Here is a 24,539-nt window from a genome sequence, read left to right on the forward strand (position 1 = left end):
TATTCATTGAGTTCTGCTTTAATCTTTATTATTTCTGGGATCCCTGGGTGGCGCAGCGGTTTGGCGCCTGCCTTTGGCCCAGGGCGTGATCCTGGAGACCCGGGATCGAATCCCACGTCGGGCTCCCGGTGCATGGAGCCTGCTTCTCCCTCTGCCTGTGTCTCTGCCTCTCTCTCTCTCTCCCTGTGTGACTATCATAAATAAATAAAAAAAATTAAAAAAAAATCTTTATTATTTCTCTTCTCCTGCTTGACTTAGGCTTTATGTGCTGTTCCCTCTCCAACTCCTTTAGTATAAGATTAGCTTGTGTATTTGAGACTTTTTTAATTTTTTGAGAGAGACTTGTATTGCTGTCTCCTTCCCTCTTAGGACTGCCTTTTCTGTATCCCAAAGATTTTGAACAGTTGTGTTTTCATTTTTAGTTGTTTCCATGATTTTTAAAAAATTCTTCTTTAATTTCCTCATTGACTCATTATTTAGTAGGATGCTCTTTAACCTCCAAGTGTTTAAGTTCTTTCTAAATTTCTTCTTGTGATTAAGTTCAAGCTTCAAAACACTGTGGTCTGGAAATATGCAAGGAATAATCCCAATCTTTTGCTATTGATTGAGATCTGATTTGTGTCCCAGTATGTGATCTATTTTGGAGAATGTTTCATGTGCACTGGAGAAGAATGTGTATTTGTTGCTTTAGGGTGGAATGCTATATATATCATTGATATATATATATCAGTGAAGTCCATCTGGTCCTGGTGTCATTCAAAACCCAAATTATTTCCTCGTTGATCTTCTGCTTAGATGTTCTGTCCATTGCTATGAGTGGGATGTTGGAAGTCCCCTACTATTATTGTATTATTATCAATGTGTTTCTTTAATTTGGCTATTGATTGGTTGATATAATTGGTTGCTCCCCAGTGAGAAGCATAAATATTTGTAATTATTAGATCTTCTTTTTGGTTAGACCCTTTAAGTATGATATAGTATCCTTCCTAATCTCTTACTACAGTCTTTGGTTTAAAATCTAATTTGTCTGATACAAGGATTGCTACTCAAGCTTTCTCTTGAAGTCCATTAGCATGATAAATTGTTCTCCACCCCCCCCCCCCACTTTTAAACTGAAAGTGTCTTTAGGTCTAGCATATGGATGGGTCCTGTTTTTTTATCCAATCTGATACCCTTTGTCTTTGATTGGAGCATTTAGCCCATTTACATTCAGGGTGACTATTGAAAGACAAGTATTTGGTTCCTTTGTATTACCTATAAAATCCCTGTTTCAGTGGATTGTCTCTGTTTCTTTCTGATACGTTACCTTTGGACTCTTTTTGCTTACAGGATCCCACTTAATATTTTTTGCGGGGCTGCCTTGGTCATCACATATTCTTTCAGTTTCTGTCTGTCTGGAAAGTTCTTTATCCTCCTTCCATTCTGAATGATAGCCTTGCTGAATAAAGTATTGTTGGCTGCATGTTATTCTCATTTAGTATGTTGAATATGTCATACCAGCCCTTTCTGGCCTGCCAGGTTTCTGTGGGTGGGTCTGCTGCCAGTCTAATGTTCCTGTCCTTGTAGGTTAAGGAATTCTTGTCTTGAGCTGCTTTCAGGATTTTCTCTTTATCTCTGAAATTTGCAGGCTTCACTATTATATGTCAGGGTATTGATATACTTTTATTGATTTTGGGAGAGGTCCTCTTTACCTCTTGGACTTGAATGCCTGTTTCCTTCCCCATATTAGGGAAGTTCTCAGCTATGATTTGCTCAAATATACCTTCTGTCCCTCTTTTCTGTCTCTCTCTGTCTCTCTCTTTCTTCTTCCTTGGGGACCCCAATAATTCTAACATTGTTTCATTCTATGGTTCTCAAAGCCTTCCCTCATGTCCATGGTTGTTTTTCTCTCTTTCCCTTAGCTTCCTTCCTTTCCATCAACTTGTCTTCTATGTCACTTACTCTTTTCTGCCTTGTTTACTCTAGCTATTAGAATATCCAATTTAGCCTGCACCTCAGAGCAGTTTTAATTTCAGCCTGATTAGATTTCATTTCTACACTAAAAGATTCTCTAGTGTCTTTATGCTTTTTTCAAGCCCAGCTAGTAACTTCATAATTGTTAGCCTGCATCCCAGCTCTGACATCTTACTTATATCCATATCGATGAGATCTTTGGCAGAAAGTGTTACCTCTGGTACTTTCTTTTGTTGTGAATTCCTCCTCCTAGTCATTTTGCTCAGAGAAGAATGGATGATCAAGTGAACAAAATCAAAAATATATCAACCCTGACTCAAGCAAAATACACACTAGACAAATCCAGAGAGGTCAGAAACATAAAAGAAAAAGAAAAAGAAAAGAAAAAAGGAAGGTGGAGAGAATATAAATTCCCAGGTGGACAAAATAGGATGATCCACTTGGTCCCGAGTGTATTTTGGCCCAGGTGTTAGAAGATACTAAATCCCAAAATTGTATAGAAAGTAAAACAAATATATATATATATATATATATATATATATATATATATATATAATATATAATACAGTGAAAGGAAGCCAAAAATGAAGAATATATCTATAAAATGTAAATGTAAAAAATGGAAGTTAAAAAAAATTGGAAAACAAAGAGTTGATAAAATAAACTAATTGAAAAGGGAAAAAGAAAGAAAAGGAAAAATTTTAAACTGAAATATAAATGAATCATGAGGAAAACCCTCAAATCCTATATGCTGTTTACCCTAGAGCTAGAGTTTTGCAGTGCCGTGCGCTCCATAAACTTGGTGTTCCCTGTTCTTCCAGCTGGTCTTCTGAGGGAGGGACCTACTGAGTTAATTCTCAGGTATCTGTGTCTGGGCAGAGTTTTACTGCCCCTTGCCAGGTAGCCCAGCTCAATGTAAGCTGTTTCTGGTTTTCTATATGGTTTTTGTTCCTTGAGGACTTTCTGAGCCTCTTTAGAAGATGAAAATAAAAATGGACAAACGCTGATCTCCAGCTCAGAGCTGAAAGATCATGATCCCCTTTCTTCAGTACACCCTCAGGCATAAGCAATCTTTACTTTTGTGCATGCCACATTCTGCGGACTCCTGCAGTGTGCACCCCCACAGATCCTCCCAGGGGGAAGGCAGGAAGGTCCTGCACTTCTGTCCTTTGCAGGACTCCAAGGAGAGCAGTCCCCTGGTCTGTACCCACCGGCACTGCCCCATCTGCAGGAAGGGGGAGGGCCACTGCTTTTTTATCCTACACTGCACCCCTACACTGAGAGCTGTTGCCAGATCATGCAGCAACAGTTCATGGTTTATGGTGAACAGAGCTCAGAGTCCCCTCCTGGGCTCAAAAACCGTAACCAGTTTCCTGGCTCCAATACTCTGCTGGCTCAGGCACCCTTGTTCTCTCTCCGACCCCAGGGATCCTAAGACTACACTGTCCCACCTAAGATATTGCCCCACTACACCACTGAGTACCTTTCAGGCAGGAATGTCTCTCATTGGAGCTTATTTTTTCTAAAGATTCTGATTTTGTGCTCCTGAGCTATTTCACTTTCCAGTAATTGGCTTATGGAGGCTCCCTCTCACCTCCACCCCCACCCCCAGCTCCTGTTACCTTCCTATATATCCCCTGTTTCATTTCTCCACGCTCCTACCATGTAAAAAGTGGTCACTTTTCTATTTGTAGAGTTCCAGCAATTCTTTTCTTCTATCTCAGGTTGAATTCATATGTGTTCAGAGTGATTTGATAGTTATCTAGTTAAATTCAAGGCATCAGATGAAATGAGGTCCTCTACTCTTCACCATCTTACCACCCTCTCCAAATTCTATGATTCTTACTGCGAACTCATAAAAATCTGAAAATGTTCTTAAATGTGAATCTAAAGAAATACTGTCTCTTCAAAATCAGTAAGTTCACACTTCTTTCCTTTTTAACAGGACCAAGGAAATAAATATCAGAAGCCAAGAGCACAGAATATTTTCTTTCATCAATCCACAGAACCCTGATACTTCTCTAATTCCATCACACACAAAGGAATGACCACCTTGGCAGATGGCCACAGAGAATGTCAACAATTTTTTGGAGGTAAGCAATGAAATATTTATATTTTGAGTTTTCTGTAGTTAAGCATATAGAAACAGATAGTATTATCTTGCATTTTAATGAAGAAAGAAAGTGTTCTTTAATATAGCAACTTTATATATTAAGCATAGCTAATATAGCTTTTTACCTATAGCTAAGCTATTTCTCTCTTCCTTTTTTTTCTTGAGCACCATTGCATGTCAAAAATTATATTAAGCTCTTTTTGCATATTGTATTTCATAGTATAGAGCTGCATGAAATCCCTAAATACAAAATAAATTTAAATTACAGAAATTAAGTACCCATCTTTGAAAACAGTGCCATGTATATCCATCTCGAAATACATAATCATCTAGCTACAAATACTAAAGACTTTGGGAAGTTAAAATTATTTTCTGTTTACTTTGGGATTATCTACAGCATTTATGAATTTTTTGTTTAATTCCAGCATTTTTTTTCTCATTTATTTTTAACAACTATTCTGAAGTGCTCCAAAGTCTTGGGAAGTAATCCCTTTACATTCCTCACAGCTTTATATTTTATAAGAATCCTGCATCAAAAGAACTCATGGAACTTTTAGTTCCTGTCTCAACAGCTCTTATTACTCTTGGAAGAACAGTCAGCCAAGGATTGTGGACCACAGTGCTGTCTTCAAAATTGAAATTAATTACATTACCAGTTAAAGGGAAAGGTTATTTGGAAAGAAATTGACTGTATTTTAAAGAAAGAAATTATAAATTTGAGGAATCTGCCTTTTCTACCTTAATGAAATATAAAGACTTAAGTAGATGAATATAAAAATGGAATAAAAATAAACTCATAAAACTTTAAGTAGAATGCACTAAAATTGAATTTTTCAAAGGACTTTATACAAACAAAGAAACTGTACATATGCTCAGAATTTTTTATTTAGTATTAATTCAACTCATAGGCCTAAGGTCATCTAGCAAACGAGTCTGCTTTTTAAGTTGTATGTAGAGGAATGCTTTCTAAGTAAAGGAGGACATAAATGTTTAAAAAGCCCAGTGTAGAGCTTCTGAGTTTTCTTTCAGTAACTAGAGTCAAAATTAATTCCTGCTTTTCTGTTGGGGAAAATTTCATCTAATTACATTCAAATTATTCTGCAACTTTTTGGACAGCAAATCCTGATCACTAAAGAAAGGAAAAAGCAGCTGTGTTGCCCTTGCCTCACAGTTATAAGAATAGCATTATTATGTAGTCACTGGGCTTTATAGAACAAGAGTGGTTATCCACCGGCTGCCTTCTGGCAGAGACACACCTAACCCTTTCTGAACTGCTGGTAATATGCCTTCTGTTCCTAAGGATTTTTAAAGAAATAGTTTCCACTGCTTCCTTCAGCGAACCAATCTAGTATAACAGTTCTTGGGAGTAAGAAGTTCTAATAACCGTTTGTGCACTTTTAGTGATCGTTTCTAAAACAGGTTTTGTTAGACCTATACTTAAATCATGATATTTTTTTAAGATTTTATGTATGTATGTATGTATGTATGTATTTATTTATTTATTTATTTGAGAGAAAGAGAGCACAGCAGGGGGAGGGGCAGAGGGAGACCAAGAAGCGGACTCCTTGCTAATAAGCAGGGAAGCTTGACACAAGGCTCAATCCCAAAACTTGAGGCATGACTTGGGGCAAAGGCAGAAAGCTTAACCAACTGAGCCAGCCACCCAGGCACACCTTAAATCACGATTTAAATCTTTTCTTAGTTTGATATAATCAACTTAACTATTTTAAGAAAGTATTTAATGAGGTACCTGGTTGGCTCAGTCTGTTGAGTGTCTTATTCTTGAATTCTGCTCATATTATGATCTCAGGGTTGTGGGATTGAACCCTGTGGTGGGCTCTACACTCAGCAAGCAGTCTGCTAGAGATTCTCTCTCTCTCCTTTCTCTCCTCTCCCTCTCCCTCCCTCCCTCTACCCCTCTTCCCATTCTCACTCTCTCTATCTAAAATAAATAAATCTTAAAAAAAAACTTAAAATTGACCATTGCTAAAATTAGTAGAAATAATATCTATAAACACTGCTTCTCCATAGGCAACCTACTTGGTCAATATTTTTCCTCTAATATTTCCTGTTTTAGCTCATTCACTAACATATCCTATTTTGATCTTAAGTTATTCTTTAACCACAGCAATATATCTTATGTCAGGTAGCTCTAGTTTATATTTCTTCCACATTATATTAAGAACCAGCCCTTTGTTCTCTTTGAATTGCATTCTATTTATGACGATGTCATTAATAAGCCACAGATATTTATAATTCTAATCAAAAGTGCTAATTCATTTATTTCCCATATTTTAAGGCTTACTTGAATATTATAGTTGCTTTTTTTATAGTTGCTTTTAGTACTTAAAAAGGCAATTAGAACATATCAGGTATTATAAGTCTGCTATATAAGAACACAAATTCAAAGAACATATTAAGACAGACTAGTCAGCCACAAGTCTGCCACACTTACCAGCTGTGTGACTTTAGACAAATTACTGATTCTTTATGACTCCCAATTTGTACATCTTTAAAATTTGAATACTAATAAGAATATAATTTCAAGGATTAAGTGGAATAGATGTAATAAATAAATATGAAGTATTTAGCACTTGCCTAGCTCATAATTCAACAAATAAGTGATATAGTTATTCCGGTTTTTGCAAAATGATTGAAAACAAGTTTCCTCATGGCAAGCTCAATTCTTACAAAAGAAATAATGAATTTGTCCATTATACTCATGCCAATTTAATTTTACATCATTATGTTGTTGTACTGCTACTAAATACTGTTCATTGAAGTTTCCCCACAAGCAGTTTATGTTTAAACGTGAAAATACAAGTTACCAAATAGTCACTGTTTAGATTTGAAGGGGTACATGCACCCTGATGTTGATAGCAGTATTATCAATAATAGCCAAACTATGGACAGAGCCCAAATGTCCATTGACTGACGAATGAATACGAAAGATGTGGCATATGTATATATGTATATCAACCAACTAAAGCTTGTTGGAGGGAGGCAGGTGGCGAATGGGCTAGATGGGTGATGGGTATTAAAGAGAGTTCATGTATCTAAGTGATGAATCACTGATCTCTACTCCAGAAACCAATATTTCACTATATGTTAACTAACAAAATTTAAATAAATTTTAAAAAACCAAAGACCCCCAACTGTTTAAAAATGTAGTTGTTAAAATAAATGATTGTTAACCTTTGAGCCTTTGAATGTACATTCCAAATCTTGCAAGTAATTTTACTTGAGTGTTTGTGGACTCAGTGCCTGCTCTAAAATTTTAACTTTGGGGCACCTGGATAGCTCAGCTGGTTAAGCATCTGCCTTCAGCTCAGGTCATGATCATGGAGTCCCCAGACTGGACTCCCTGCTCAGCTAGGAGTCTGATTCTCCCTCTGCTCCTCACCCCACTCATGTTCTCTCTCTCCTCCCCCTCTCAAATAAATAAATAAAATCTTTAAAAAATTAAATTTTAACTTCCTATCAACCATTATTGTTTGGAGAAATATTCCATGTGCAAGCCAGAGTGATGTGAAGAATTTTTTTCATCTTCAAAAAAGAATTTAAGTATCTTTTATGTATACATAGGACATATGTTTAGTCTGAGAAACTAACATTTCCACTAGAAAAAGAAAAGCAAACAAGTAGTTTGAGTCTATATGTTGATTTCCTAGGTGTGCTGTAATAAGTTACCACAAACTGGAAGGTTTAAATTTTAAAGAATTATTCTTTCACAATTATTGAATGTAAAAGTCCAAAATCAAGTTGTCTATAGGGCTATGCTTTTCTGAAGGCTGTAGGGAAAAATCTTTTAGATGCCTTTCTCTTAGCTTCTGCTGTTGCCTGACAATCCTAAGCATTCTTTGGTTCATAAACTCATTACTTCAATCTCTGCCTCCCTCATCACCTCATTTTATCCCTGGGTTTCTGTGTCTCTTCTGTTCTTCTTATAAGGACATGGTCTTATTAAATTAGAGCCCACCACAATTCAGTATAACCTCATCTTAACTTGATTACATCTACAAAGACCCTATTTGCAAACAAGTTCACATTCAAGTGTCAAGGATTAGGATTTAAACATATTGTTTGGGAGGTAACACAATTCAAACAATGACACTCTCTAATATATTTTTTTTTGAACTGAGAATAAAGCTAGGGCATAAGAATTGATTCTAAAAACAAGAGAATTTTCTTTTCCTGGGGAAGAAGTTGTTTCACTTCTGACAAGATAAGATCTATGAGTAGATGCACATATTTTGCTTATGATTTGGTAATACCATTTCTTGAACATAGATAGTTTACTGGTTTTTTGATAATACTTTTTCCCATCTACTCTGTAGCTCTGTTTTTTAAAATTATAAAACAATATCTATCATTTCATTTGTTTACTTGAGCTGAGAGTTCAAATAATAGGGTTACAGTTTTATGAATAAGGCATATATCCATATTACATATATCAACAAATAAGATTCTCTAAGGACTTTAGAGCTGGTATTGTATTTGCATTTATAACTGTACTGATATCTACAATTTTTTAATGAACTGAGTTAATCTTTCCTTTACTAATCTTGATTCAAACCAGAGCCACTTTTTATTTTCAGGGGTAAGAAATTTGCTTTAAATTCAAATTAAGAAATATTCTTGATCTTTCAAAATGAACACAGCCACTATATATTTTTAACATTAATTCTACAGCATATTCTAGTAAAGCTAATTCTAGTGAAGTCTTTCTAATATATAATTTGGAATGTGGTTTGTAGATCATCAGTACATTTTTATCTTCTTTATGATCATCTCCCATATATTTAGATAACTGTCAAAAATTCTTCATGCAATAACACTTACATAGGATGTACAGTCTTATTTCAGAATTTAATGAGAGGATATTATGTGCATTTTCTTGTCTTTGAGCTTCTGAAAACGAAGGGAGGTAAAGCATTTTAAACTCCTGTTTCAGGAGTGAAGAAAGATGGAATAGGAGGATCCTAAGCTCACCTTATCTTACGGCTACAACTAGGTAACTTCCATATCAGTGTAAATAACCCAGAAAATGACCTAAAGACTGGCAGAACAGACTCTCCACAGACAAATGTAGAGAAGAGGCCACATCAAACAGAGTAGGAGATGTGACCAGGAGTCAGACTGACCCACAGGACTGTCTGCAGGAGGGAAGGCTGCTGAGGGCATGAATAGAGGAAAGAAACAGACACTATACCAGGCACCCCAGACACAGGAACCCATATAGGGAAGACAAATCTCTGTATCATTTGGCTTTGAAAACCAGTGGGGCATAATTCACGAGGTCTTATAATCAGTGGGCTTAACACCTAGAACTTTAAAAATCAGCAAGCTTAGCTCTGGGAGAGCTGGAGGGTAAGAGAAAAATGAGTCGGCATCCTTAAAGAGAGAGCACAACAAACAGCCTTGCTGAAATACAGCTTAGAAGCAGCAGTTTGAAAAATGCCTGGATATAAGGAGGGAGATTCATTTACTAATCTCAGTATGTGCTGGAGGGGCAAGAATCTTTTGGAAACATCTCCAACAACAAAAGAGCTAATAGGCACCACTTCCCTCCCCAACCCCCAGCCTAGATAAATGGACACCTGTAGGAACCAATATAACATAAACACTGTCTTGCTAACAGTACACCCCACCCCCACACTTTTCTGCAGACTCACCCTCTCTATCCTGGCTTGGGCAGGAGTTTTGCCAGGCAGCTGCAGGTCTCTTCCTGCAGAAGACTTCATGGAGCTTGCTAACAGCATGTCGCCTTCTCCCCAACCCCTGTGATCTCCTACGGAATTGCCCCCTCCAGCCTAGGAGCAGGAATTTCCTGAAGCAGCAGCAGATCCCTTCCCACAATATACCAGTGCAAACCTTGCTGGTGCCACATGCCTTGCCCCTGCATTTTCCTGCAGACCTGCCCTTAGGAGGAGTCCAAACAAGGTGGTGCCACAAGTGTGGCAATGTTCAGAAGTGATGAGTACCACATTAAAGTGACTCTTGTCCCAGAGGGAGAGGGAAAGATAACCACACACACCAGTCCCACTACAACCCCAGCAATTGGCTAGAGGCAGATTTCTGGTCTGATGGCAGGCCCCACCCATCCAAAAAAGCTTCTGAGGGGACAACACAGGGAAAGCGCACTGCAGTTCACTGTTACCATAGCTCTGGTAAATGCTTGCTCTTACTCAGCTTAAGCCCAAGGTGGCCCCACACTGGCCCACTAACAACACAGGGACCAAACTCTGCCCATAACAGGCAAAGTGAGCCATTGCAGATGACTGAACTAAAGGCAGATGCAACTGAGCCACAATAGCAGGGCCCATGCAACACACACAGCAGATACCCCTGAAACACCAGGTTCTGGTGAACAGGGGACATTATATTGCAAGGCACTACAGGACCTCTTCTTTTTAAGGCTGCTACTTTCAAGAGCAGAAGATAGAGCTGACATTTCCTATCATGCAGAAACAAAAACAGAGAGTTAGACAAAATGAGACAGAGGAATATGTCCCACATGAATGAATAGGACAAAATCACAGCAGGATAGCCAAATGAAACCCAGGTAAGTAATAAACCTAATAGAGAATGTAAAGTAATGGTCATAAGATACTCATCAGATTTGAGGAAAGAGTTTAAGACCTCAGTGAGACCCTTAAAAAAGAAAACATAAAAAAGAACCAGTAAGAGATGAAGAACTCAATAACTAAAATTAAAAATCACTAGAGGGAATAAACAATAGACTAGAGGAAGCAGAAGAATGGATCAGTGTGACCTGGAGGACAGAGTAACAGAAAGCAATGAAGCTAAACAGAAAAGAGGGAAAATATTTTTTAAATGAAAATAGATTTGGGAGGGCACCCGTGTGGCTCAGTCATTCAGCATCTGACTTTGGCTCAAGTCATGATCCCACGGTCCTGGGATCGAGTCCCATATCAAGCTCCCCACAGGGAGCCTGCTTCTCCCTCTTCCCCTGTCCCTGCCTCTCTCTGTATGTCTCTCATGAATAAGTAAGTTAAAATCTTTAAAAAAAATGGATTAAAGGAACTCAACGATGCCATCATGCATAACAACATTCACATTATAGAGATCATAGAAGAAGAAGAGAGAGACGTGGGCAGAAAATGAAGAAATAATAGCTGAAAACTTCCCAAGTCTGAAAAGGAAACAGGAATCCAGATCCAGAAGGCATAGAGAGCCCCCCAAAAAAATCAACCCAAGGAGGACCACACCATGACACATAGTAATTAAAATAGCAAAAAGTAGTATTAAAGAGAATTTTAAAAGCAGCGAGAGAAAACAGTTACATACAAGAAAAACCTCATAAGGCTATCAGCTGGTTTTTCAGCAAAATTTGCAAGCCAGAAGAGAGTAAGGTGATACAGTCAAAATGTTCAAAAAAAAAAAAAAACCTGCAACCAGGAATAGTCTACCCAGCAAGGCATTCAGAGTAGGAGAGAGAGTTTCTCAGACAAACCAAGGTAAAGGAATTCATCATGACTAAACTAGCCTTATAAGGAGACTCTTTTTTTTTTTTAAGATTCTATTTATTTGAGAGAGGGAAGGAAAGGGAGAGAGTATGTGAGCAGGAAGAAGGGCAGAGGGAGAAGGAGAGAAAGAATCCCAAGCGGACTCCTGGCTGAGTGTAGAGCTGGACAAGATCATGACCTGAGATGAAATCAAGAGTTGGATGCTCAAATGACTGAACAACCAAGGCATCCCAAAGGGACTCTGAGTGGTAAAGAGAGACCATAAGCAGGAAGAAGAAAAGTAAAAAGCACAAAATCAGTGATATTAACTATAAATCTACAAAAGAATCAAAGGATTCACAAAATAAAAGGATGCAAAGTATGACACCATATACCTAAAACATGGGGAAAGAAGGAGTTAAAATTTAGTACTTTTAGATTGGGTTTCAGCATAAGGAAACATAAACTTAATATAGACTACTATATGCATAAGATGTCATCTATAAACCTAATGATAACCAGAAATCAAAAACAGGTACTAATATGTAAAAAAAAAAAAAAAAAAAGAAAAAGAAAAAGGATCCAAGTACATCACTAAAGAAAGCAAGCAACCCAAGAGTAAGAGAAGAAAGGAACAGAGAACTATAAAAACAACCGTAAAACAAATAAAATGACAGTAAGTACATATCTATCAATAATTACTTTGAATGTGAATGGACTACGCACTCCAATCAAAAGAAGTGACAGAATGGATAAAAAAAAAAAAAAAGCAAAACCCATCTATATGCTGCATGTTTACAAGAGATTCATTTCAACCTAAAGACACAAGTAGGTTGAAAGTGAAGGCATAGAAAACTATTTACCATGAAAATGGAAGTGAAAAGAAAGCCAGAGTAGCAATACTTATATCACACAAAATAGATTTAAAAAAAAAAAGACTACAAAACAAGAGACAAAGAAAGACACTACATAATCACAAAGGGGACAATCCAACAAGAAGATAAACAATTGTAAATATATATGCATCCACATGGGAGCACCCTAATACATAAAGAAGCTAATCAAACATAAAAGTTATTAATAGAAATACAATAATAGTAGGGGGTTTTAACACCCTACTTAAGTCAATGAATAGATCATTCAATACAAAATCAACTAGACGGTGGCATTTAATGACACATTGGACCAGATGGATCTAACAGATATAGTCAGAACATTCCATTCCTAAAACAGTGGAATACACATTCTTTTCAAAAGCACATGGAACATTCTCCAGAGTAGACCCCATGTTTAGGCCACAAGACAAATGTCAGCAGATTCAAAAAGATTAGAGTCATATAGCATGCATCTTTTCTATTCTCAGCACTATGCAACTAGAAATCAATGACAAGAAAAAAAATCTGGTAAGACCAAAAACACAAAGAGGTTAAATATCATACTACTAAACAATGAATGGGTCAACCAGGAAATCAAAGAGGAAGTCAAAAGGAGAAAAAGGAAAATGAAAACACAATGGTCCAAAATCTTCAGAATGCAGAAAAATCTGTTTAAGAGGGAATTTTATAGCAGTTCTGGCCTACCTCAAGAAGCAAGAAAAATCTCGAATAAATAACCTAACCTTACACCTAAAGGAACTTAGAAAAAAAAATACCCAATACAAGTAGAAGGAAGGAAATAATAAAGATTAGAGCAGAAATATATAAAATAGAAGCTAAAAAAAAACAGTAGAACAGGTCAATGAAACCCATAGCTGGTTCTTTAGAAAGATCACCCAAATCGATAAACCTTTGGCCAGTCTCATCAGAAATTGGAGAGGATTCAAATAAACAAAATCAGAAGTGAAAGAGGAGAAATAAACAACATCACAGATTTACAAAGAATTATAAGAGAGTATTATGTAAAATCATATGCCAACAAATAGGACAACCTAGAAGAAATGAATAAATTCCCAGAAACCTATAACCTCCCAAAACTGAATCAGGAAGAAATAGAAAATTTGAACAGACTGATTACCAACCATGAAATTGAATCAGTAATCAAAAATCCCCCAACGAGCAAAAGCTAAGTATTGTTGGCTTCATAGGTGAATTCCGCCCAGCACTTAAAGAATTAATACTTATTCCTCTCAAACTATTCCAAAAAATAGAAGAAGGAAAGCTTCCAAATTTATTTATGAGGCCAGCATTACCCTGATATCAAAGACCTATAAAGACACTACAAACAACACTACAGGTCAGTGTCTCTAATGAACATAGAAAAATCCTCAACAAAATATTAGCAAATCAAATTCAGCAATATATTTTTTTAAAATCATTTGCCAAAAGTGGATTTATTCCTGGGATATAAGGCTAGCTCAATATTCACAAATCAATTAATGTCATAAATCACATCAACAAGAAAATGAACACCATATGATCATTTAAATACATGCATAAAAAGCATTTGACATTCATGGTTAAAACCCTCAAAGAGATAACATGATACTATATATAGAAAGTTCTAAAGATTCCACCAAAAACATACTAGAACTGATAAAAATGATTTTAGTAAAGTTGCAGGATACAAAATCAACATACAGAAATCCATCATATTTCTATAACAGTAATAATGAAGTGGCACAAAAAGAAATTAATAAAACTATCCCATTTACAATTGCACCAAAAATAATAAAATATATAGGAATAAACTTCACCAAAATGGTGAAAGCCCTGTACCTTGAAAACTATAAAACATTGAGGAAGGAAACTGAAGATGACACAAACAAATGGAAAAATATTCCATGTTCATGGATTGGAAGAACAAATATTGCAAAAATGTTCATACTATGCAGTGCAATCTACAGACTTAATGCAATCTCTATCAAGATACTAAAGCATTTTTCACAGAATTAGAACAAATAATCAGAATTTGTATGGAACCACAAAAGACCCTGAATAGCCAAAGGAATCTTGAAAGAGAAGAACAAAACTGGAGATATCACAATACCAGATATCAAGATATACCATAGAGCTGTGGTAATCAAAGTAGTATGATACTGACACAAAAAGAGACATATGGATCAATAGAACAGAATAGAGACCCCAGAAATAAACCCACAATTATGTGATCAATTAATATTCGACAAAAGAGAGAAGAACATGCAATGGGTAAAGGTCTCTTCAACAAACTGTTGGGAAAACTGAACCACTTTCTTATACCATACACAAAAATAAACTCAAATTGATTAAAGCCTAAATGTGATATCTGAAACCATAAAATCCTAGACGAGATTGCAGGCAGTAATTTCTCTGACATCAGTTGTAGCACCATTTTTCTAGATATGTCTCCTATGACAAGAGTAACAAGAGGAAAAATAAATTATTGGGACTATGTCAAAATGAGAAGCTTCTGCACAGTGAGGGAAATAATCATAAAACTAAAAGAGCCTACTGAATGGGAGAAAGTATTTGCCTATGACATGTCCAGTAAATTGTTACTATCCAAAATATGTAAAGAACTGATACAACTCAATACCCAAAAAACAAATAATCCAATTGAAAAATGGATCCAACTGTGTGGAGGTTCCTCAAACAGTTAAAAATATACCTGCCCTACGACCCAGCAATTGCACTGTTGGGGATTTACCCCAAAGATACAAATGCAATGAAACGCCGGGACACCTGCACCCCGATGTTTCTAGCAGCAATGGCCACGATAGCCAAACTGTGGAAGGAGCCTCGGTGTCCAACGAAAGATGAATGGATAAAGAAGATGTGGTTTATGTATACAATGGAATATTACTCAGCTATTAGAAATGACAAATACCCACCATTTGCTTCAACGTGGATGGAACTGGAGGGTATTATGCTGAGTGAAGTAAGTCAGTCGGAGAAGGACAAACATTATATGTTCTCATTCATTTGGGGAATATAAATAATAGTGAAAGGGAAAATAAGGGAAGGGAGAAGAAATGTGTGGGAAATATCAGAAAGGGAGACAGAACATAAAGACTGCTAACTCTGGGAAACGAACTAGGGGTGGTAGAAGGGGAGGAGGGCGGGGGGTGGGAGTGAATGGGTGACGGGCACTGGGTGTTATTCTGTATGTTAGTAAATTGAACACCAATAAAAAAATAAATTAAAAAAAAAAAAAAAAAAAAAAAAAAAAAGAAAAATGGATCCAAGACATAAACAGATGTTTCTCCAAGAAGATATGCAGATGGCCAACAGACACATGAAAAAATGCTCAACATCACTTAGCATCAGGGAAATACCTATCAAAACCACAAGGAGATATTACCTCACACCTGTCAGCATGGCTAAAATAAAAAATACAACAAGTTTTGGCAAGGATGTGGAGTAAAAGGAACCCTCATGCACTCTTGGTTAGAATGCAAACTGGTGCAACCACTGTGGAAATCAGTATGGAGGTTCCTCAAAAAATCAAAATAGAATTATTATATGATCCAGTAATTCCACTACTGTGTATTTACCCAAAGAATATGTGAAAACACTAAATTGAAAAGATATATGCACCCTTATGTTTATTGCAGCATTATTTACAATAGCCAAATTATTAATGCAACCCAAGTGTCCATGCGTAGATGAATGGATAAAGACGACGTGGTATAGATATGCAATGAAATATTACTCAACCATAACAAAGAATGAAATCTTGCAATTTGCAACAACATGAGTGGAGCTGGAGAGTATAATGCTTGGTAAAATAAGTCAGTCAGAAAGAGACAAATACCATATGATTTCACTCATATGTAGAATTTAAGAAACAAAAGCAAACAAAAATGAGACTATAAAAAAGACTCTTAACTATAGAAAACAAACTGATCAGCAGAGGGAAGGTGGGGGGAGACTGGATGAAATAGGTCAAGGGGATTAAGAGTACAAATATGATGAGCACTGAGTAATGCATAGAATTTTTTAATTCCTATGCTGCACACCTGTAACTAATATAATACTGTATTTTAATTATGCTGGAATTAGTATTTAAAAATAAGAAGAAGAAGATAAACAAACAAAAAGAAAAAATCCTATTTCCAGGCCCTTGTGTTTTTTCATTGTTGAATGAAACACATAAAGTTTCCAAAATATATTCTTCTTGCAGATAAAACCTGCTTCAAATTATTCTTTGCACATAATAGATAATAAATGTTTATTAAGTGAATGAAGGAAATTGTAATTAGCCCCTCTGCTTATAGACAGCATCCATGAGTGATATCGAAAGTAAGGCAACTCTGTAAGCTATCACAAGTTATACACCTTTCGTGTTAAATACTTCTTTTAATTTGTATAAAAGATAGACAGGAACTAGAGAGTTTGAGATGCTGCAAAGTGGAGACATGTTCTGTATTCCCAGGATTTTTCAGTAAACTGAAGGACTTTTGGCTCTAGTTGATTTTTTTTTATTTCATTTTCCAAATGAATGTTGAAACTTTGAGAAAGGAAAACATAAAGCACAAGGTTAAGTGAGTAGTCGACTATTTAAAGTATGGGGTTTGATTTTCTGAAGTATGGGTCAAATTACTAGCACAGTGGTTCTCCCTGACTATGCTTCAGCGTAACCTGGAAAGCCCCTCAAATGTCTATAATTCAAGGCCCAGGATATGTCTGAACCTGGAATGGACTGGTTTCTTAGATGGAGGATTTAACATCAATAGCATGTTCATGGTGAGAGTGAATGAGCATATTTGCTAGGAGCATGACACTGGTGGTTATGATGGTGAGTAGGGATAGGTAGGGGCAACCTATGGAATTCTTACGGTTTAGAAAACCTCTAAAGTCCTTTCCAACCTTAATATGCTATGATTGTAAATAGTTGACAGTGCTTTCTTTACATGTATTTATTCATCTATGTATTTTGAAAACTTATGATAGACACCATACTAGAAGATAAAATAAAATCTGTGAACCTGAAGAAAAAGAGAATATACTAGGTTTGATAACCACTACAGTAAGGTATCTTGGAAATAATTAAATAATTGTATTTCATTTATGCATGTGTTGATTATTTCTTTTTACCATTTAGGAGTTAACCAAAATACACAGGCTAGGAATTCCAGTGTACTTAAATGTTCAGAAAGAAGCTGCATTATAATGATTAGAAAAAAGTGTCATCTCGATCCAGGATGTTTGAGGAGAAACTTCTTGAAAACACTATGCATATGCAATATACTATATCTCAGATTACTAAAGGCTAAGTCTCAGATGCTAACGTTAATTACCGTCATCGTTCCTTGCTTGCATGCTCCTTTCCTGAGTACACAACTGATCAAGTTGCTTTTGATGCAGCTATTGCTTGTTAATAGCCAGAATCTTGGGGAGAGAGGCCAGCTTCCTGGAATAAAAACTGCTGAGGATAGAGAAACAGCATCCATAAGAGAAAGGTCTGAGTGTAATGGGCTTTGGAGGACAGGACTCAATTGATTCCGGAGCCTCAGCGGGAATGAAGGGAAAGGAATTTCTAGAGAAAACTCCGTAGTTCTGACTTGAAAGAAACAAAATGAAAACAGCAATAATTATTTCCTATTTTCTGCTGTATGTTTCAAAAACAGTTTGAGAAGAAAAAAATCCACAAGTTAAAGTGAGTTTACATTTATGTTTAGATAACTTCCCTTATTCCAGAGTTTTATTGCTTTTTGTTTTACTGAATTTTAGTAAGTCACTCCCTTTTGTAAAATGTCTTAACTCCATGATAGAATTCAGTATGTAATGCTGTCATTGAGTGAAGAGAGGGATGATATGTATGTTTAAACAATCAGCATATTACTGGTGAGGCTCTTCAGAAGGAATATGTTTTTTAGGTTTTGGTTTTGAATTATTAAAGCAATATTTACTCATGGTTTTTAAAATAAGAACAAATAGTATGGAAAGTATAAAATAAAAAATAAAATTTGAAACCCTCCTGTTTCTACTTTCCAGAAGTAACTTGTATTGACTTATTTTAGGCATCATTTCAGAAATCTTCTATCCACACATGTTTATGTGTGTACGTACACGTACCACACATGTGTACATATACATGCATATGTAGTGTATGCCTTTTTTTACATAAATGCAGCATATCCATTGTTCTTTGCTAATGGTCTTGCCCTTGTCTCTTTATTGTTGATTTCTAAGAGCTGTTGGTATACTAATAAAATGTATCTTACATATTTCAAACATTTTTCTGTGGTTTAATTTGCACTTCAACATGATTTATGGTAGGTTTTTTTTCCCATACTGAAATTTTAAGTTTTGTTTTAGTCAAATAATCAGTCTTTTATGTTATGGCTTCTGTAGTTTATTTCCAAGATTTTAAAATATATAACACCATTTCTTCTTTCCTATTTTACAGACTAATTTTTGTTAAGAGACTTTATTACAGCAGTTTTAGATTTACAGCAAAATTAAGAGAAACATATAGAGAATTCCCATTGGCCTTCTGTCCCCAAACTTTCATAGTCTCCCTCATTATCAGTTTCCCCACCACAGTGGTACATTTGTTACAAGTGATAAACCTACATAGACACATCATTATCACCTGAAGTCTACAGCTTACCTAAGGGTTCACTATTGGTGTTGTACATTTTATGGATTTGAACAAATTTAGAAAGGCATGTACCCACTATCACAGTATCATACACAGTAGCTTCACTGCCTTAAAGTCCTCTATAATCTTCCTATTCATTCCTCCCTCAAAATGTTTTTAAATAATATATTTTCTATTTAAATCTTTAAATTGTCTGCAATCCTGTTAGTATACCAGCAGCTTTTATTGATTAATCTTTTAATTTTAATTTCTTGGCATTGATTAACCTTTTTTTTTTAAAGTTACCTTTATCTTACACTAAAATCTTATATATATATTAGAGTATATTTCAGGATTCTCCTATATATATATAATTTTATCTATTTCTTCTCTAGTTTAAAACTCCTTATGCTGTATGTTTACAGTGTTTTTACTATCTAGAAGGACTGGTTTCCTCTGTACTCCTCTTCCCCCCCCAAAAAAAAAAAATTTGTAGATAATGGCATATTTTCAACCAGATGAACTTTGGTATTATCTCTTAAGTTCTGAAAATAAGAAATCCTATTGCTATTTAATGGGAATCTTATTAAAATAATAGATTAACTTAGTTGGAAAAGTGAGTCTTTGAATTTTGATTATATCTGTCCTGAAGACAAATTACGTGTTTTGTAGATATCTGGATTTGTTTATTCTGAGTTACTTATTTTTGTTGTTTTTCATATTATATGGATTTCTTTCTAGTTTTTATTTTCTAATTGAGCATGGCTTATATTATAGGAGAATCATTGATTTTCAATATACTATGTAACTAGCAGCTACATTTCTAAACTCTTTTCTAGAGTTTTTCCATTGATTTTCTTGGGTTTCTCAAGTATATATGCATGTCACCATGGAAATAAGGATATAATTATCTCTTCCCTCCCCCGCCACCATGTGATTGACACATAACAGAAGTTTATGGTATACAGTGTGATGATTTGATATAAATATATATTGCAAATGATTACCACAATAAGGTTAGTTACCATATCCATCACCTCATGTAGTTTCTATGGAGAAGGTGTGTGTGTGTATATGTCTGTGTGTGTGTGTGTGTGTGTGTGTGTTGAGAACGTTTAAAATCTCTCTTAGCAACTTTCAGGTATACAATACAGTATTGTTGACTATAGTCATCATGCTGTGTAGTAGATCCCTAGAACTTATTCATTTTAATAAATGGAAGTTTGTTTCCTTTGACCACCTTCACTCATTTCTCCCATCTTATCCCCCACCCCACCTCAGCAACCACCAATCTACTTTCTGTTTCTATAAGTTTAGTTTTATTTTAGATTCCACTTATGAGATCATGCAATATTTGTTTTTCTCTGTTGGACTTACTTCATTTAGCATAATGCCCTCAGGGTCCATCCATATAGTCACAAATGGCAAGATTTCCTTCCTTTTATGGATGAATAATATTTCATGTTTTAAACCCACACATACACATATGTCACATTTTCTTTATTCATTCATCCATTGGTAGACATGGGTTGTTTCCTTGTCTTGGTATTGTAAAGGTTGCTGCAAGGAACATGGAGGTATAGATATCTCTTTGAGATACTGATTTTATTTTCTTCAAATATATACCCAGAAGTGGGGTTAGTAGGTCATATGCTAGTTCTATTTTTAGTATTTTGAAGAACCCCCCCCATAGTGTTTTCCATAGTGCCTGTGACAATTTATATTCCTACCACCACTGCCCAAGCATTCTTTTTTCTCCACATCCTTACCAGCACTTGCAATCTCCTGTATTTTTTAAAATAGCCCTTCTAACGTGTGTGAAATGACATCTCATTATGGTTTTGATTTGCATTTTCCTGATAATTAGTGATGTTGGACAATTTTTATGTACCTTAGGCCATTTGTATATCTTCTTTAGAAAAATATTTATATGTTTTCTTTGCCATTTTAAAAATCAGATTTTTTGGTTTTTTGCTGCTGAGTTGTAGGAGCTCCTTATATGTTTTAACCCCTTATCAGATAGAAGATTTGTAAATACTTTCTCCCTTTCCATAGGTTACCTTTCCATTTTGTTGATTTTTGTTTTTCGGTATAGAAACATGGTTAATGTAGTCTCACTGATTTCTTTTTGCTTTTGTTTGCTTGTGCTTTTCATGTCATATCAAAAAAATCATTGCCAAGACCAATGTTAAGAAGCTATTCCCCTGTTTCTAGGAGTTTTATGGTTTCAGGTCTTATATTTAAGCTTTAAATTCAAATCAAGTTAATTTTTGTGAGTGGTATAGGGTAAGGGTTCAGTTTTATCCTTCACTTGTGGATATCCAGTCTTTCCAACACCATTTATTGAAAAGGCTATCTTTTCCTCACTGAATTTTCTTGGCTCCTTGTCAGTGTGGGCTCTTACTGATCATATTGTAAGGGTTTATTTCTGGATTCTTCATTTTATTCCATTGGTCTTTGCATCTGTTTTTATGGTAATACCATATTGTTTTGGTTGCTTTAGCTTTGGAGTATAGTTTAGAATCAGGAAGCATGATGCCTTTAGCTTTGTTCTTTCTCAAGGTTGCTTTGGCTATTCAGGGTCTTCTGTGATTCCACTCGACTTTAAGATTTCTTCTATCGGTAAAAAAAAATGCCACTAGAATTTTGATAGGTATTTCACTGAATCTATAGATGGCTTTTGGTAGTATGGACATTTTAACAATATTAATTTTGCTAATCCATGTCATGAGATAACTTTTCACTTATTTGTCATGAGATAACTTTTCACTTATTTCACTTATTTATTTTGATAGGTATTTCACTGAATCTATAGATGGCTTTTGGTAGTATGGACATTTTAACAATATTAATTTTGCTAATCCATGTCATGAGATAACTTTTCACTTATTTTCTTCTTCAGTTTCTTTCATCACTATCTTATAATGTTCATTGTCTTTCACCACCTTGGTTAAATTTATTTGTATTGTATTATTTTTTATGCTACTGTGAATGAGATTGTTTTCTCTATTTCTTTTTCAAATTGTTCATTGTTATTGTATAGAAGTGCAACTAATTTTTATGTATTGGTTTTGTTCCTGAAACTACTGAATTCACTTGTTAGTTCTAACAGTTTTTTGATGGAGACTTTAGACTTCTCTCTATGTAAGATCATATTATCTGTAAACAGGGATAATTTACTTCTTCCTTTCTGATTTGGATACTTTTTATTTCTTTCTTTTGCCTGATGGCACCAGCTAAGATTTCCAGTATTTTGTTTAATAGGAATGGTGAGATTGGACATTCTTGTCTTGCTCCTGATCTTACAAGAGAAGATTTCAACATGAGCTTGTCATATGTGGGTTTTATTATATTGAGATTTTTTGAGGGTTTTATCATGAAAGGATGCTGAAATTTGTCAAATGCTTCTTTTACATCAGTTGAGATCATATGATTTTGATCTACACTCTATTAATGTGATGTGTTACATTTATTGATTTGCATGTGTTGAACTATTCTTGCATCCTAGGGATGAGTACCACTTGTTCATAATGTATGACTCTCTTAATATACTCTTGAATTCATTTGTTGATATTTTGTTGAGAATTTATATATATATATATGTATATATATATATATATCCATTAGATATATTGATCTGTAGTTTTCTTTTTTTTAGCATTCTTATCTGCCTCTGTAGTAGGGTAATGCTGGCCTTGTAAAAATGAATATAGAAGTCTCTCCTCTGAATTTTTTTGGAAATGTTTGAGAAGGATTGGTATTAATTCTTCTTGAAATGTTTGGTAGAATTCACCAGTGAACCCATCTAAGCCTGGGCTTTTGTTTTTTATAAGGTTTTTGATTACTAATTCAGTCTTCTTACTCATTGGTCTCTGGGCTTTCTGTTTATTCATAATTTAGTCTTGGTAGGTTGTAGGTTTCTAGGAATGTATTCATTTTTCTAGATTGTCCAATTATTGACATAATATTATTCATTGTAGTCTCTTATTTCCCTTTGTATTTCTGTGGTTTCTGTTGTAATATCTTCTCTTTTCATTTACAATTTTATTTATGAGTCATTCTGTTTGCTTAGTCTAGCTAAAGGTTTGTCAGTTTTGTCTATCTTTTCAAATTCTGAGATCCCTGGATGGCTCAGCGGTTTAGCGCCTGCCTTTGGCCCCATGCATGATCCCGGAGTCCCAGGATCAAGTCCCACATCAGGCTCCCTGCATGGAGCCTGCTTCTCCCTCTGCCTGTGTCTCTGCCTCTCTCTCTATGTGTCTCTCATGAATAATAAATAAAATCCTTTAAAAAAAAAAAAGAACAAATTCTTAGTTTTGTTAATCCTTTCTGTTGTTATTCTCTATTTCATCTATTTCTGCTCTAATCTGTTATTTCCTTCCTTAGGCTAACTTCAGATTTAGTTTGTTCTTTTTCTAATTCTTTGAGATATGTATGTAATATTAGGTTGTTTGAGATCTATTTCCCTTATGTATATCTTTATAACTATAAACCTTCCTGTTAGAACTGCTTTTTCATACCGTACATTTTGGTATGTTGTGTTTCCATTTTCATTTGTTTCAAGATATTTTTAAAATTTCTCTTAATTTCTTCTTTGATCCATTGGTTATTCAGAATTGTACATTTTAATTTCCATGTATTTGTATATTTTTTCAGCTTTCCTTCTATTGTGATTTCTAATTTCATACCATTGTGATAAAAAATGTACTTAGTATAATTTCTGTCTTCTTGAATTTGTTGAGATTTGTTTTGTGCCCTCATATATGATTTGTCCTTGAAAATTTTCCATATGTGCTTGGAGAAAATGTATGTATATTCTGCTGCTATTGGATGGGATGTTCTATACACGTCTGTTGGGTCCATTTGGTCTATGGTATTATTCAAATCCACTATTTTCTTACAAAGTGTTTGTATTGATCTATCCATTGTTGAGAGTAGTGCCTCTTCCTTTCTAATACTTGCATCTCTAATCTCTAATTAGCTAGTACATCCAGAACAATATTAATATAGTTGTTTAACTTTTTTTTTTGGCCTACGAATACTTTTCCCACCATGGAATTACTAACTGTTATAGTTCTCATAGCTCTGAGTAAAGGGAAAATGGGTAATTGCAAACCAAGAAATTCTTTGAAAATGAAACAGAAAAAAAATGAAACAGAATTGAATGAATAGTTGAATTTCTAGATTTATATGAATAATAAGAATCAATTCTCTGATGACAGAATTACATTCTCTTTTTCCTCCCCAGTGGCTACCTAAGATTTACTCTTTATCCATATTCTTTAGCAATTTGACACGATGTGCCTAGGTTATGTTTCTTTGTATATTTTCTTCTTGAGTGTTGCTGAGCTGCTTTGATCTGTAGGTTGATATTTTCTCATCGTACATGGGGAATTTTACTTATTACGTTATCAAATATATTTTCCTGCCCCATTTTCTCTTTCTTTTATTCTTTTTCTGGGACTTCATATACATCTATGATAAATTACATGGTACTGTAT

General features: G+C 35.1%; 1 protein-coding gene across 20 annotated transcripts in view; it reads left to right on the forward strand.

Moving 5' to 3' along the window:
• MBD5 (methyl-CpG binding domain protein 5) overlaps positions 1-24,539 on the forward strand; it is a 435,973-nt gene that overhangs the window by 202,716 nt on the left and 208,718 nt on the right. For all 20 annotated transcript variants that reach the window (XM_025431590.3, XM_025431683.3, XM_025431701.3 and 17 more), the window contains exon 3: positions 3,899-4,046. The gene's annotated coding sequence lies outside the window, so the exon portion shown is untranslated. The remainder of the gene's footprint in view (positions 1-3,898; positions 4,047-24,539) is intronic.

This window comes from Canis lupus, chromosome 19, assembly GCF_003254725.2.
Source record: "Canis lupus dingo isolate Sandy chromosome 19, ASM325472v2, whole genome shotgun sequence".
Taxonomy (NCBI): Eukaryota; Metazoa; Chordata; class Mammalia; order Carnivora; family Canidae; genus Canis; species Canis lupus.